We start from the raw sequence: 16,196 nt of genomic DNA, 5'->3' as shown, positions 1-16,196 counted from the left end.
TGAATCTGCCTCTTGATTTCATTGTTCTCCAGAACGGAGCGCCGATAAATTGGTCCATTGGGTAGCGGCGCACCTGGGGTCAGATCGATGGAGTGCTTGACTTGACAGTGCAGAGGAACCCCTGCCGGGGAGGTGAAGATGTCTTCGTACTCCTCCACAATCTTGTCCATCTGTAGCTGTCGTGCAGAGGAACCCCGTTTGGAGGCCGCGGCCACTGTCTTCTTCTTCCCTTGAGGGCGTATCATCAGGAAAACAAATTTCCTGGTTTTGGAAATGATCTTACTGCATTGTTTTGCAGTAATCAAAGAGATGGCGGCAGGTGGTGCTACCTCTGGTATCCTGAACAACTTATTTCCCAATGTAATAATAACAGCACGGGGCCTTGATTCATACACAGCATGTCGCTTCCACAAGTATGGTTGTCCTAGTAATACATCACAAACTTCAAGGGGAGCAATGTCACACAATACCTCATCCGTGAAGGGCTTGATGTTGTATGGAAGGCGACACTGCTGGCTCACGCGAAGATCTCGCCCTTGGTGAAGCCACCCAATGGTGTATGGTTGTGGATGTGCTGTGGTCGGTAAGCCCAACCGCTTCACGACCTCTGCCGAAATGAGGTTCTTTTGACTCCCGCTATCAACAATGAACTGTATCGGGGAGCCCTTTACCCACATCTGGGAGTGGAAGAGACGCTCCTCCTCCTCTGGATCTTCGGGTTCATTTTTCTGGATCTTTGCGGTAGCAACAGTGGCGCTGGGATCCGCATCAATGATCTGCTTCCCTTTTTCATACCCCTTATCGGGTTCTGACTCAGAGTCGGAACATGCATCTGATTCTGAAACCTTTAGCTCAGCCACCAGTGACTGCTTGGCCCGACACTCACTTGTGTTGTGAGTGGAGCTCTTATGGAACTCGCACCATTTTCCAGTGTCCTTTCTCGGCTTCGCGGCGTTGCTCTTTGCTTGCAGCTTCGGCTGGTTGTCTTGGGCTGTCCCGCCTTGGCTTTGTCCTTTGTTCTGTGGTTTAGGGGCACCTTTCCCCTGCTTTGGATTCGCAGATCCAAAGTCTCGCTTCTTTTGTTTAAACTTCTGCTCGACCTTGACAGCATACCGGTATGCTGCGCCGAGCGAGGGGATGTTTAAGAACTGTATTTCTTCCTGGATGTACTTGTGCAGGCAGCCACGGTATTTGAGTATCAAATGTTGCTCCGAATCCTTGATACCCAACTTTGTGCGAAGGGTATGGAAAATATTGGTGAACTCCGGCACGTCTTGGTCCCTTCCCTGCCGCAGCGTGGTCCACTTTATGTATTCATCCTCATAGCTTCTGACAGGGTAGTACTGCTCCTTGATGGCATCCCGGAATGAATCCCAGGTGGGTGCGGCTGAAAATAGTGAGCCAGTACTTTCATCCTTCTGCTCGCAGTAGGTTTCCCACCAGTCCTTGACGTGGGGGGCTGCTTTGAGAAGAGCAAAAACAATCTTTTCCCGACTCGAAAATTCATGAACAGAAAAATAACCCTCTAGCAGATTTAACCATTTATCTACGGCATCGGCGTCTATCTGACCCTCGAATATGGGGATTTCAAAATTAACTTGTACCTTAAAGGGTGTGGCGTTTCCAGAGGAGCTACTGGAAGCCGATGCGCCGCTTCTGGGTAACCGCTGAAGGATCTGCGCAAAGTTGTCCATCATCGCGTTCCATTGTCGCTCGAGCGCTTCTTCGAGCAAGATTTTGATGGGATCTCCTGCCCCCTCGTCTTTCTTCTCGTCCGCCATGGGAGGCCGTCGGGATTTGCGAGGCTGGTCTTGCAAAGATTCAACCAGTTCAAGCCCTAACTCCTTATATCCCGACCTTGTTGGGGACATGCAAAGAAAAACAGAGAAAAAGCAGACCGCTCTGATACCACTGATCCGGATTTAAACAGGAACGCAACAAATTACAGAGATAACCATATACACAAAGATGCAGCGGAAATAATACTTCATTTCATTAATGGAAAATGCTGAATATGCTTACAAACAGAAATGGCATTAAACTAGCTAGGGCGATGGTAGCTTATCTCTGAGAAGAGATGTGATGGCTACATGCCTCTGAACTGTGTTACAATGAGGCTCGAAGGCCTATTTATTGTTGAGAAACAATGGACAACCCTTAACATTCCAAAACCTAACCCTAGGAGATGAAACGCCAAACTGTGGGCCCCGTTTGGGTAAATTGGTACATCAACTTCTCGGGGTCGTAACTTTGGCATACGATCTCCGTTTGACGCGTACAATAGCTCGTTAGAAAGATCTATCCGAGCACTACCACTTTGGGAAGGGCAACATCGGTCCATGGACCCATGTTGCCCCCAGATTTCCCAAAAAACGTCGTTTAGGGCCTCAAAACGGCTCCGGAAGTTCAGGACCCGAAAAACTGCTAAAAATAGTAAGTTGTGCTACAATTAAGGAAACTGAAAATGTTGAGAAAGACAATGGTGGGGGTCCAGGTGGACTTGGCAGGTGGCCACCAATATCCACCTGGATCAAGTCGAGTCTTCACACCATAAAGTTTCATCTCCACACCTTTTGACTTAAGAAAAAACCATAAAAATAACGCTTAAAGTAAAATCTATCTAGCAATTTTTTTATTTCTAGGGCTCTTTATCACCAACATAGCTTAGGCTAGTATCTTGGAGTAGGGAGTAATTAACTCTCCAAGATAGTAAAAACAAACAAGTAGCTGTATCTTGCGGTAGGAGATAAATTCCAATTGTTACATCTATGCTCTAGGAAGCTCCTCTTAAAGGAGTCAAGCACGAGGTCATATCCGAACCAGTGGGGTAATCAATCCTTCCTCATTGGGAACGATAGCAGATATACACATATTAAAAACGGTAAACCTCAGATTAACCATTGTCGAGGAGCCTGGGGTCACTTGTTGGTAAACCTTGGATTATGTCAAGGAGCCTTCAAGGGGATTGAGCTTTGCTACTCTGCCCTTGCGTGTGTATCGGATCACAAACTGTTCCCCCAGGTATATTTGTTTCTGTTGGTAACCATAGTGACCATAATCTATAGGATTCTTTCCTAAGGTGACGGTGGAGGGAAGATCCCACTGTACCTGGAGCAGACGTCGACTAGACTCACTTGGACTCTCTGGGGGGTTCTCTTCACTCGAGACGGTTTAGTGGAGAAACTTGTGCCAGTCTGTTTCATTAAGCAGGTTGTTGGGGTAACTGTTCCAACCGCCATTTCTGTATCGAATTCTGTGACGTTGGATTTCATCACCAACTAGTGTTTTCGGTACAGAAAGTTACTGTTTGTGTATGGTTTGAACTCCTAGATTCTTTAGGCATGTGCTTCAAATTGTTTGGTTCTTTAGAGACTTTAGGTGGTTTTCATTGAGATTTTGCTTTGTTTGTGTGTGAAGTAATTAAAATATTTAATCGTGGCCGAATTACCGAGGCAGTCCCGTAGACTTCGAGGCCAACCTCCTGAGTTTTCACCAAGCCAACTTGAAGGGCTATGAGCCCTTGTAACTGCTAGTGACAGTAGAGTTGGGTCACCCGAAGAAGGAGAATCTTCTTTAGTTGTGCATCCTGATTATCAAGTTCAAGCACCAGAGTATATTATTGAACCTATTTCATTTTCCGAAGTTACTGGTAGTTTTTCTTCTACTAGTGAATTAGCCGAGGAACCTGAAATTTCTAAACCTGAAACTGAACCTATTGCTACTCCATCATCAGGATTTGCTTCTCCAACTTCCAGTTGTCCTGGTTCACCCAGGGTAGGAAGAATCATTACCCAAAATCTTCCTTCTGGAGTTATTGCTATTGAAGAACTTGCTACTCCGGAAGAAGGTATATCTATCCCTGAAAATCAACCAACTATAGAACTTAGGGAGCGTGAATTGATCTTTTACAGTCCACCTACGAGGGACACTTGGTATCTTTCATTGACCAATTTTCTCGAAAACCCGGGACTAAGTTTTTCACCACCTCGCATTCCTTTTCATCCAACACTTAGAGGTTATTATCCTCCTTTGAATATGTCGAGACAGTCATCCATGTTTTCTCAATCTCCAAAAACATTTTTATATGGCGGTCCTTCTGTTCCCTCTGGGTATCAGTCACTTACTGGTACTTTTTCGGGAGCATCTCCTCAACTTGTTGAACAAGGGTTATTAACTGGTAATAACGGAACTAAACCGTTGAGTGTAGAATATATTCTTATGATGTCAGGTACCATTCCAAATCTGCAGCCTCAAGGTAGTCAGTTACCACCTGGGGGGCAACCTCAAGGTCCTCAATTATCGCCTATGGGGCAACCTCAAGGTACTCAATTACCGCCTGGGGGGCAACCTCCAGGACATTACATACCTTCAGGACAGTACATTCCTCAGGGTCAACACTAGACTCAGTATGTACCTCAAGTTCAACCCCAGTATCAATATATGCCTCAAGGTCAACCCTAGTTTCAGTATGTGCCTCAAGGTTATCAACCTCAAGATCAGTACCCAACCCAAGGTTTCCAACCACCTTCACGTCAATCATTTGTCCAAGGAACTAGAAATGTACCTTTGAATTATCAACCCTACCCTCAACCCAGTTATGGTCCTCAATATGCTCAACCTTCTATGGGTCCATACCCCGGAATGAACGTAGTGTGGGATCCATCTCAATCCCAATAGATCTTGCAACCGAATGTGCAGTTGTCATCTCAATCTGGACAACCCTTGGTTTCTGGTTCAACCCAGCAACCTGTCCAGCATACTATTCAAACTTTTTCACGTGGTGTAGTTTCTCAGCCTGGACCTAGTTCGCCTCGAACTCCGCCTTAAACGAATGCTGCAACTGCTGCAACATCTGTTCCATCTACCCCACCTACTTCTGGAGTATCAGCAGCTCCAGCTTCTACTGTTCCTGCATCAAATCCTCAAGCATATTTACCTCAGTCTAGACCTACAATTCAGACTTCAATTAAGATGCCTGTAGGACAACCCGGTCCAAGTACGGTTGTCACAAGTCAACCTCAATTTACTTATCAACTGTACCAGGGACAGTACCAATTCAGTCCTGTTGTGCAGAACCCAATCTATCAGTATCAACCGTACCCTGGATATACTTATCAGCAACCTCAACAACCCCAATATGGTCCAATTAATCCTGGTTTTCTAGGAGGATATAATATCCCAAATGCAATTCCAATTCCAAGTTATCCTGGATATCCTCCTCCTGGGGTTGGTCTCATGACCCAGGGTTTTCGAGACCCTAATCGTCAGTTACCGTTCATTGCAACTTTGGACTTGCCTAATCTGTCGCGCCTTACGAGCGATCTGATTAATTATCTTCTGTTTTGGCCGCCAATGCCGAATAAGTTGCCTAGTGATATCCCAAAGTTTGAAGGTAAATCAGGAGAGGATCTGTCAAACCATGTGATGACTTATCACCTCTGGTGTGCATCTAACTCCATTTCAGATGATTCAATTTGTTTACGTCTTTTTCAACGCACTCTGATTGGTCTTGCGGCCAAGTGGTACATTGAGTTACCGCGAGCCACTTTTTATAATTTTAGTCAGCTAGCTACTTCATTCTTAACTCATTTTCAATTTCTAGTCAGATATGACAATGGCACAAAATTATTAAGTTCATTAAAACAGTCAACGTCCACTTATATTTCAGATCACATTCATGAATGGAGACGTCGACGACGTTTAGTGAAAGTTTTTATTTCGGATCAAATCTTAGCAGAATGGTTTGTTAAATCATTATTACCTAAAATCACTGAGGATGTAGCTAAGGCAAGAGTCGTTACTGAAGAGAAAGTAATTGCTCAAGCTCAATACCTTGACCTCGTTTATATGCAGTCGGGTACTTTACACGAGAAAATCCCCGACCTTCCTAAACAAAATCAAATAACTGCAGCTCCTTCAGGGTCTCATGCCGCTGACGGTATGATTGGTTCAGTTAATACCAAAAGTAAGAAGAAATCTTCCAAGAATTCTTCTCCTATTATAACTTTACCAGATTCCCCGACAGGAGACTCTTCCACTGAAATTTCTGCCGATATTCATGTTGTAGAGTCATCTACGACCAAATCAAAATCCGGCGGTAAGAATAAGGGGAAGAAGAAAAATAAATCAGAGAAAAATTCGAAAGCGAAACCAGATAAAATGGAATCTACTGATGAGAAACGTAAACCTCGTTATCCTTGTCTCATTTGTGACGAAGAGAATTTTACAAGAGACTGCCCTCATCGTGCTGAGGTTGCGAAAATCGTCAAAGGTTCTCAAACGCCTGTTGTCTTGAAGGATCCTTTCCCTAGTCAAGATAGTAAGATGATAGGTTATTCCTCAAATGCCTCAGAAGAACCCATAATGATGGTGTCCCATGTTAGGATTGCGACACGATCGCAAGGTTATGGAAGTAAAAGTCCTGTTGGTGGTAAGGAAGCAAAATCTTCTAATTCGAACCCATCAACTTCAACTCTCAGTTCCGATCCGCTACAAATCGAGAAACCTAACCCAGACTTAGTAATCAAACCGCCTGCTAAAGGTATACTTCAAAAGTCAGCTTTCAATCCACATGCGAGAGCTGCTCAGAACTATAACATTGTTGAAGATTTAGCTATTTCACCTTCAGCAATGTCGGCTTTGGAGGTGCTGCAATCATGTCTAGCACAACGTAAATTGCTATTGTCGGCTATAGGAGCTGTTGATATTCAAGACTTGAACCTTATAATTTTTGATTTAGAAAATAGTACACCTCGCTTACCTCATCAAATGGCTTTCCAGATTCCAGTGTTAGTAAAAAACAAACCTTGTTATAGGACTGTAATTGATGAGGGAGCTTCAACGTGTATTATGTCGATCCAGTGTTGGAGATCGCTTGGTTCTCCTACACTCAATAAATCCCCGATGATTCTAAAGGCTTTTGATGGCCGTGGGTTCTATCCTTTTGGCATTCTACAGGATTTACCTATAGGGGTTGAAGGCAAAACTGTTAATCTAGATGTGGAAGTGGTTGATGCCCCTCTAGATTACAACCTTCTCTTGGGTCGTAGTTGGTCTTACACTATGACTGTTGTTGTTTCATCGGTCTTTCAGCTTATAAAGTTTCCTCATAATGGAAAGATCATAACTATAGACCAGCTAACTTATTATTCATCCGACCCAGCCTCTTCTAAAAGTATCCAGCATGTCGGCAAAACAACAATCCCTTATAAGGATGTTGGAGTAGGACTAGTTAAAGATTCTCGTTTACTAGGAACTTTTTCCTTTCCTCCTCCTAACGTATCGCCTTCTACTGCAACCATTCATATGATTTCATCATACACTATTGTTTATGATGATCCTTGGATCGTACCTTCCGAATCTGAGATAGATTCATTTGGCGATGCTATGCCTTTGAGTCCCTATGAAGTTGCGTATCAGGCCGTATAGTCATTTTCCGACCCTTATTCAACCGAAATTGACCTAATGAATGTGGTCCATGGAGAATCACTTTCAACATCAAACTCAGATTCAACAGCTTTTTCCGAACTTGTTCATACTGATGAGCAGATTCGAGAAATTTTGTCTGTTGATGATTTACCATGGGAAGATCTTCATCATAGATCTTCATTCTCACCTGAGATTGATCATTTTGAAAATGATTTTTCATCTATTTTTACAATTGATTATGTCAAGGAACCACAGAATCCATTGCAAAATCCTGATTTTGAGTTAAATTTGAGCAATATTTCTCGAACAATTCCTATTGACATTTCAGTTAAACCTGGAATTGTTGAAAACATTCATATAGGTGCCTCATGTATGGAAGATGAACTTTAAACATATAAGGCCCTATTTCAAGAATTTCATGACGTGTTTTCTTGGTCATATGAACAAATGCTAGGAATTGATCCAACAATAGTTGTTCATGAAATCAAAACTTACCCGGATGCTAAACCCGTCTAGCAACGTTTGCGTCAGATTCACCTGCGAAAAGTTGCTGCTATTAAAGCAGAAGTTGAAAAATTACTTAAAGCAGGTTTCATTTATCCAATTCCCTTAACGGATTGGGTATCGAATATTGTTCCTGTTAACAAAAAGCAAGGAACGATAAGAATATGTATCGATTATAGGGACATTAATCGAGCCTGTCCCAAAGACAATTATCCAACTCCCTATATCGATCAAATCATTGATGATTGTGCTGGCAGTGAAATATTCTCCTTTATGGATGGTTTTTCGGGTTACAATCAAATCAACATTCTACATGTTGATCAACCAAAAACGACTTTTATTTGTCCATGGAGGACATTTGCTTATTGCAAATTACCTTTTGGGTTGAAAAATGTTAGAGCAAATTTTCAAAGAGCTATGTCTTACGCATTTCATGACATCAAGGACATTGTGCAACCTTATCTCGATGATTTACCTGCTCATTCATTACGTAGAGCCGATCATCTTATTAATTTACGAGCAATCTTTATGAGATGTAGGCATTATCGAATTAGGTTGAATCCACACAAATGTGTTTTCTGTATAGAAATGGGTCGTTTACTGGGATTTTTTGTTTCGAAAGCTAGCATTCGTGTCAATCCCTTGAAGGTTGAAGCTATTGTCAAATTGCCTCCTCCTTCGACTCTTCTCCAACTCCAAAGTTTGCAAGGGAAAGCAAACTTTTTACGTCGATTCATTCCTAACTACGCCGAGATAACAAAGGGTTTTACCAGGTTGTTGAAACATAATACTCCATTCTTTTGGGATGAGATAGTTGACAAATCTTTTGATGCACTTAAACACGCGTTGACCCATGCACCGTTATTGCATCTTCCCAACTACAACCACGACTACTTCTTATATCTCGCCGCCTCTCATTCCACCATCGAAATGGTGTTAGTTTAGGAAGATGAATTCGATAGTGAACATGTGTTTTATTACCTTAGTCGAACTTTAAATCCAACTGAGCTAAAATATTCACATGTGGAGAAATTGGCCTTGGCAGCTTTTCAAGCTGTCCAACGTTTTCGTCATTACATTTTACTACGCAAAACTACCGTAATTTCCGACTGCAACCCTATGATCTATGTTTTGACAAAACAATTGCTAGGGAGCAAGTATTCCAAATGGATTGTTATCTTGTAGGAATTTGACTTGGAGTTTGAAAAATCTAAGTCAAAGAAATCTTTAGTTTTTGCGGAGTTGATGTGTGACTTCCCATGCGCTGATACTGAAACTGTGGCGGAAGAGCCCATTGCGGATGAATCCTTGTTTCTTATCAGCACTCTTGATCCATGGTATGGAGATATCATAGTTTATCTCCAAACCCAATCCTTTCGGCCTGAAATTTCAAGATCTCAGCGTCGGAAAATACGATTCCAATCCCAATAATACAAGATTATTGGAGATACACTTTATCGTCGTGGGGTGGACTCTGTTTTCCGACGTTGTTTAACTCATGAGGAAGCTGAAAGGGTTTTAAATGACTGTCACTTTAGAGCGTGTGATGGTCATATGTCTGGGTATGCCACAACCCAAAAGATATTGTGCGCTGGCTATTTCTGGGCGTCTTTGTTTAAAGATTGTATTGACGCGGTCCGAAAATGCCACAACTGCCAAATTTTTGATTGAAAGATGCGTGCTCCACCTGCTCCTCTCCACCCTATAATTGCCGTCTGTCCTTTTGGAAAATGGGGTATCGATTTTATTACATGTAACCCTCACTCGGCCAGGGGGCATGCGTATATAATCCTTGCGGTAGATTATTTTACCAAGTGGGCCGAGGCGATGCCTACACTTTCAGCAGACGGAAAAACTGCTGCAATTTTCGTTTTCAATCATATAATTGCTAGGTTCGGTGTTCCACAAGTGATTATCACTGATCATGGGTGCCATTTTCGAAACATCATGATGACTGAACTAACAGATTAACTCGGCTTGCGTCACGATAGTTCTACTCCATATTACCCACAGGCTAATGGTCTGGTTGAAGCCATCAACAAAGTTCTAGTCATTATGATCCGACGAGTCATTGGGATTCATAGGTCGAATTGGCATAGCATGTTATTTTCAGCGCTTTGGGCGTATCGAACCTCAGTAAAAACATCAATTGGTTTCACTCCTTTCCAACTAGTTTACGGTTTGGAAGCAGTGTTACCCATTGAATGCGAAATCCCGTCATTGCAAATGGCCATAGAATTACTTCCAGCCACTTCCAAAGAGGAGAAACGTTTGTTGTACTTGGCTCAGCTAGATGAGAATCGACGTGATGCTGCACTAGCAATCGAAACTCATGCCAAACGTATTAAAGCTCAGTACGATCGAAATGTTACACCTCGTAATTTTTCGGAAGGAGACCTAGTCTTATTATACAATCAAGCAAACAATAAGATATGGGCCGGAAAATTCGTACCCATGTGGCATGGTCCTTATGTTGTTAAGCGAAAGCTGGCAAAAGGGGCCTATGAATTGGTAGATTTTGACGGTGTCTCTTTAGGTAAACCCAGAAATGGTCTTTACCTGAAAAGATATTATGCTTAAATCTGGGTGTGGAGATTTTAGTTAGGTTAGTTTTCTTTCTAGCTGGTGTGTTTTAGATTAGAAAAGTGTGCTTAGTTTAGAGAGTGTTTTTGTCATTATTCCTGCTTATCTTGATTTTACTCTTGATATTGCAGATGTCGACGTCTCTTCAAACATACATTGGTTTTGTTGATGGTGCTTGTCGTAATACATGGAACATTTCTTCCGCAGCTTGGGTTATCTATTCACCCTCTGATGAGTTGGTATCTATGCATGGGGTAAGCCTCGATCAAACAACGAACAACATTGCAGAGTATAGTGCAGTGATTGAGTTATTATCTGAATCCATCTCATTTTGGATTCGGAGTTTGATTGTGAGGTTAGATTCTGAACTCGTTGTATTGCAGCTTAATAGAGTTTATGCCATTAGAAATCCAGTGTTATTAAGATTATTTTTAAGAGTTCGTCTCTTGGAACGTGAATTTGACTATATTGAATATCAACATATTCCAAGATATTTGGATACATTAGCAGATGCAATTGCTTCTTGAATGTTAAGTAGACATTTGTAATAATAAAACAGTAAATTTAAAAACATTCCATAACACGTTTTACAAGATAGCCAGTAATAGTGATATAGCATAGCATAGCATAGAAGTGTGTCAAATATACATCGTCTTCGATCATAGGTTGAAAAACACCTTATGATCGGCAAAAATGATAGTACAAAAAGCAAAAATGCCATATGAGTCTACAAAAGGCGATCATCCTATCACTGGTGATGATCACGATAAGAAACCACTGCATGGGCCACCCTACAAAGGAACCTCCTGAAAGGTCCTGGGACCCCAATCACATAGCGCTGTAGCCTAAGAGGAATGTCATCTATGCTAGTCTCTGGAATGTTTGCTGTCAGATGCTCTAGATGGTTTTCAAATTCGACCAGGGTCTCTGTAGATTCGTCCCGTGGGGCTGGTGCTGCTGCAGTTGGCTATTTCCTCTCATAGGGCCGGAGAGTGGCTGGTCGCCGTAGACCTACATCTGAATTTGAAACTTTTTACTATCAATTTTGGGACGATTTAAAAACAAAAAAAAATTAATTAGAAAATGTTGAAAATGATTTTAGCTGAGTCATCCCATTACTCTCCTGGTGGAAGAGCCATGTCTGGGTCACCATGATAATCCATCCCAGCATAAGAAAAATCCTGAATCGCAAAAACTTGGTTCTCCAACCAATGAAAATACTCAAGAGGAAATCGAACAACCTCTGAACCCTCCTCAGGATGACGGCCATAACTGCAACCCAACGCATCAGCTTGGGCTCTCGGGGAAGTCCAACTTCAACGGAAAGATGCTGTGGGACCAACATTGGGACCCTCTCTAGACCAAATCTCACAACTAAGAAACCATATCCAAAGTTTTTCAGTTGTCCGTTCTTTTCTCTAGTCAGCTGGCCTTTTACATTAGCCAACACAGCTTCGCACTAGTTGAAGACGGTGCCTCGAAAACAATCTACTGCCATCTGCATTTGGGATCCAGTGGCCATATGTAGTGTTGCGCTTCCGCAGAGTCTGGTGATAGTAAATGCAATCACTTTGAGTTTAGGGCGGGAGATGGTTTTGATATCAATCCCTTTGTCCTTGGTTTGGTCGTTACAAAACTCTAGCCGGAGGCTATCGACAGAATGGCCACCTGGCCTAGTCCCGAATAGAGTCAATTGTTCACCTCTCTTGGGCAAACCAGTCAAAAAGTAAATTTCCTCTGGCTCCATTTCGAGCTGGTGGCCACCAATAATGAAACAATGGTCCTGTACATTCCACCTGTCCACCAGCCACTGCAGAAAGTCTACTTGGGCCCTCATGCCAGGTATGGCCCAGAATTTAGATAATGTGTATGCCTTTAATGTATCAATTGAAGGTTGATGAAAGATTGCAGCAAGGTCCACATCTTTGTGCTCCCGTTCCCGCCAACTATGCATGGTGTATATCCTACATTGAAAGAAAAGGCGGATTAAAACATTTTAAATCAAAGTTTCTGGGCGGAATTTGAAGAATTTGGAATTTTAAAACCTATGTCGTGGGGACCGCACTCTCCAATTAGAGACGATGCGTAGGTCCGCACTCTGCCCGAACAACAGGTGCGGGCCCTTGGCTCTTTCCTGTGTAGGAAAAAGTCGGGGTCTGCAGGTTTTGCATGCTGCACCTGCAGACCCCTGCGAGCCGACTTTTAAACAAAATTCTTCCTAAAAATCAAAATAAAAACCTAAAAACAAAATTCAAAATGGTTGAAATGCAAGAGTAAAGTGATGTGGATTACCTGGAGGTGACGGTGTTCGATTCCAACAAACAGATTTTCCTCAATCTTCACAGGAAGTTTCTTACCCAAAAGCTCTCTTTTCTCACTCTGAAGTCAAACGGTAAAAATGAATTTACAAAAGCCCTTTTTATAAGATTTTTGAATAAATAAATTTTCAATTTGTTCATTTTTCACTTTAAAGAGGTAACTTTTGAAGCATTTTTATTTATTTTAAACAGGTATGAGTAATGTTTGAGTTTTTGTGCAGAATATCGGATTTTTCAAAATTGATCATTTTCAAAAAGAAAAAGAAAAAAAACATTAGAGTCATCTTTAAGCTCTTTTCTGACTCCTAAAATATGAAAAGATTGCCGAGTTTTTCTTTTTAAGCTCGTCAAAACAGAATTAAAAGGATGGTCCACTTACAGCTCTTTTCTGGCCGTATAAACATGAAAAGATTGCCGGATTTTTGTCGTTTCAAATTCGATATTGGTTATAAAACGACGTGTCATTAATCACTTTTTTACTTTTTTCAGATCAGATACACTAATTATGAAAAGTACTCCTTGATCGTAATGGTCAAGTGGTTCTCTCAAGTATTATTTTATAATTTTTCAGGCTTGAGAGACACAAATTTACGAAAAAGGACAACCATGGAGTTTTCTTAATTTTTTCTTCTGACTCCCTAAAATTGAAAAACACCGAGTTTCTCCTATACTGGACTCATTAAAATTTAACAGTAAAGGACCTGTTCAATTACAAACAGGAACATACCACTCCTTCTTAGGGTTCGAATTTAAACTAAGTTGGACTCATCCGAAGGATGAGCTTATAATCAAGCAAATGCTATTGTCCTCAAGCTTGTCAAAAATAAAGAGGTACTTGCCAGAAATAGTGGGGGAAAAGAGAGAGAAATGAACCTGTTTGTCATACTTTGTGTCTCAGAAAAACATTTAACCACTCTTGAACACGACACTTTTTGTTCACCTGGGTTGGGAAATCCTTTGCCTAACAGTTAATCAAACCATATTGAAAGTCTTCAGCCGGTTTCTGGGTATTAGCTTTGGGTCAATTGTCACCAAACCATCTGCAGTGTCGTTATGTGTTCAAGAGGCTAGTGCAAATAAACCATTCATCTGCAAAATATCTGTCGTACATCTTGACCATCTCTGAGTCAGTCCTTGCAACTATATTTCTTCAAACTTGATCTATGATTTCGTGTTGTGGTCTTGCCTACGACGGATCGCTTTCTATCAACTTCAGCTCATTATTTAGAAAGATGATCTAGAAATCGTCAGTACCTTGGGATCTACATGCCTCAATGGCAGGTTTGTCGCCTTCGACGATAGCTTGCATCATTGACCTTCGATCAAAGGATTCCGTGACATGTTCAACATCAACACATCTATTCACATTTCATGGATTGTACTGAGTACTTTGAGAGCCATTGACATTACTGGTGGTTTCTCTCACACTTGTTAACAGTTGACATCATTGATTGGTAATCAAGTGGTTTCTACCATGTTCGACTTTGACACATTCATTCACATTGATAGAATCGTACTATTTCAGGAAGTAGAAATCAACACCCTGGATCTAGTTTCCACCATCCAGGCTGCGAGGAATTTTGTTATTCATTATACAATGGACTATTCATAAATAGATGGCTGCGCCCATACTGTGTCTACATATTTCTATACTTGTGATGTATTGCAAGATCATTCATATATCAGAGCAGTTTAGTTAGTTTTCTAGTCAGTTTTGATCTGAGTATGGGAATGCCTACCTCAGCGATGAGAAAATCTCATATATACATATTTGTATTGAATGTTTTTACAGGTTCCAACCAGGCTCTCCACAAGATGATCCTCGAAATGATAAAGTACTTCACTCTTCTTAGATGACAAATACTATCTATTACAGACTTCACACTTTAGGGGGCAATCTGTTACACGAAATATTGTCACCATGACTTTTTGCAGTTAGTGTGAGTCTATCACCACTCATACTGTCCTCCTTTGCAAGTCTTAAACCTCGGCCCTTCATTTCAAGCCTTAAAAATGAGAGAAAGTCCTTGAAAATCTCTAAAAATTTGGTTCTGCACTTTCTCTTAGCATTACCTGCGGTCCCGCACCCCTTGGTCATGCTCCCTGAGGACCTGCCTGCTCTGTCTCTAAAGGAAAGGGTGCAGACCCCTGTAAAAGTAAAAAAGGCGTAAGTTTATTATTAAAAACTCACTTTGGGTTAATTCTGGACGCTTCTAGAAGGAATCTTGAGGTGGCAAGTTCGCTCCTAGGTGGTTCATGCATCCCATAACTAAAGGAGCTAACCCCTTGATGAGAGGAGCTTATCCCTTTGAAGGAGGACTCTATCCCTTTGAAGGTGGACCTGGTAACTGTTAGAGTCAGTCTTTCCACCCTTCCTCCAGTGATCAAATATGCTCTTACAAAGCGGTCTCAGAGTGTCAAGGTCAAATTTTGTCATTTCAAAGAGTTTTCAAGGAAAATTTGGTCACTAGGCATTAGGTCTAGGGTTTGCTTTCACTCCTTCTAAAATTGTCCAAATGTCGGTCCATGTCATCATTCAGCTGATTCTATCATCATTCATAGGGTTTTCATTATCATGTCAGTGTCTAATGAGTCATTTTACACCTTGTTCATGCTTCAGTTGCGCCTAGGCAGGGTCATTTCCCTCTCCTAGGGTTTTGAAAGCTAATTTCTCTTGGACGGTCAAATCATCGGCAAAACTTGTATCCAGATGTTCATACACCTTCCCCTATCCTTCATATACCTTATCAAATGCTTCCCATCACTGAGGTCCCCCAAAATCCTCATTTTTGCACAAACCCTAGTTTCTTGCCACAACTTGGCAATTTTCTAGGTTTGACCTGTGTTTTGCCCTTTTGGACCCCTTCCCTTCACTCGATCTCCATGATTCCACTTTCCCTTGCTTCCTAACATCCCTCCCTACTTCCAAAAATTTCCCCAAGAATTTAGAAGCCCCTTATCCCCTTCATTTCGCTTCATTTCGACAAAATTCCTTGTTTCACACATCGGGATAAGTTTCACTCAAAAGATGTTTTAGAGAAATAAAAGATGAATTTTGGGAAACTGAGAGAGGTTTTTGTCCAAAACATGCCAAAGAAGAAAAACATCCTTCACGTTTTGCACAGGTGTCATGGTTTGAGAGAAATGTCAAGAAAACCGTTGCCTTAGGAGAATCAAAGACACCTCTGAAGTGACCTTGGGAAAATCACGTTTTCTCCTAGCTTGTTTGGCCAAATGATTTTCTTGATGGGTAAAATGACAACTAGACACAAAGAGATTCCTAATGAGATATCATGAGCTCAATTTTGGGTTGAGGAAGGCATTCAAAAATTGACTGCAACAACACTCTTCCTTGAGGCAGCC

Source organism: Pinus tabuliformis, chromosome 2_2, assembly GCF_031772625.1.
Source record: "Pinus tabuliformis cultivar Carrire ecotype Pingquan chromosome 2_2, CPIR1, whole genome shotgun sequence".
NCBI lineage: Eukaryota > Viridiplantae > Streptophyta > Pinopsida > Pinales > Pinaceae > Pinus > Pinus tabuliformis.
This window is presented reverse-complemented; position numbering follows the sequence as displayed.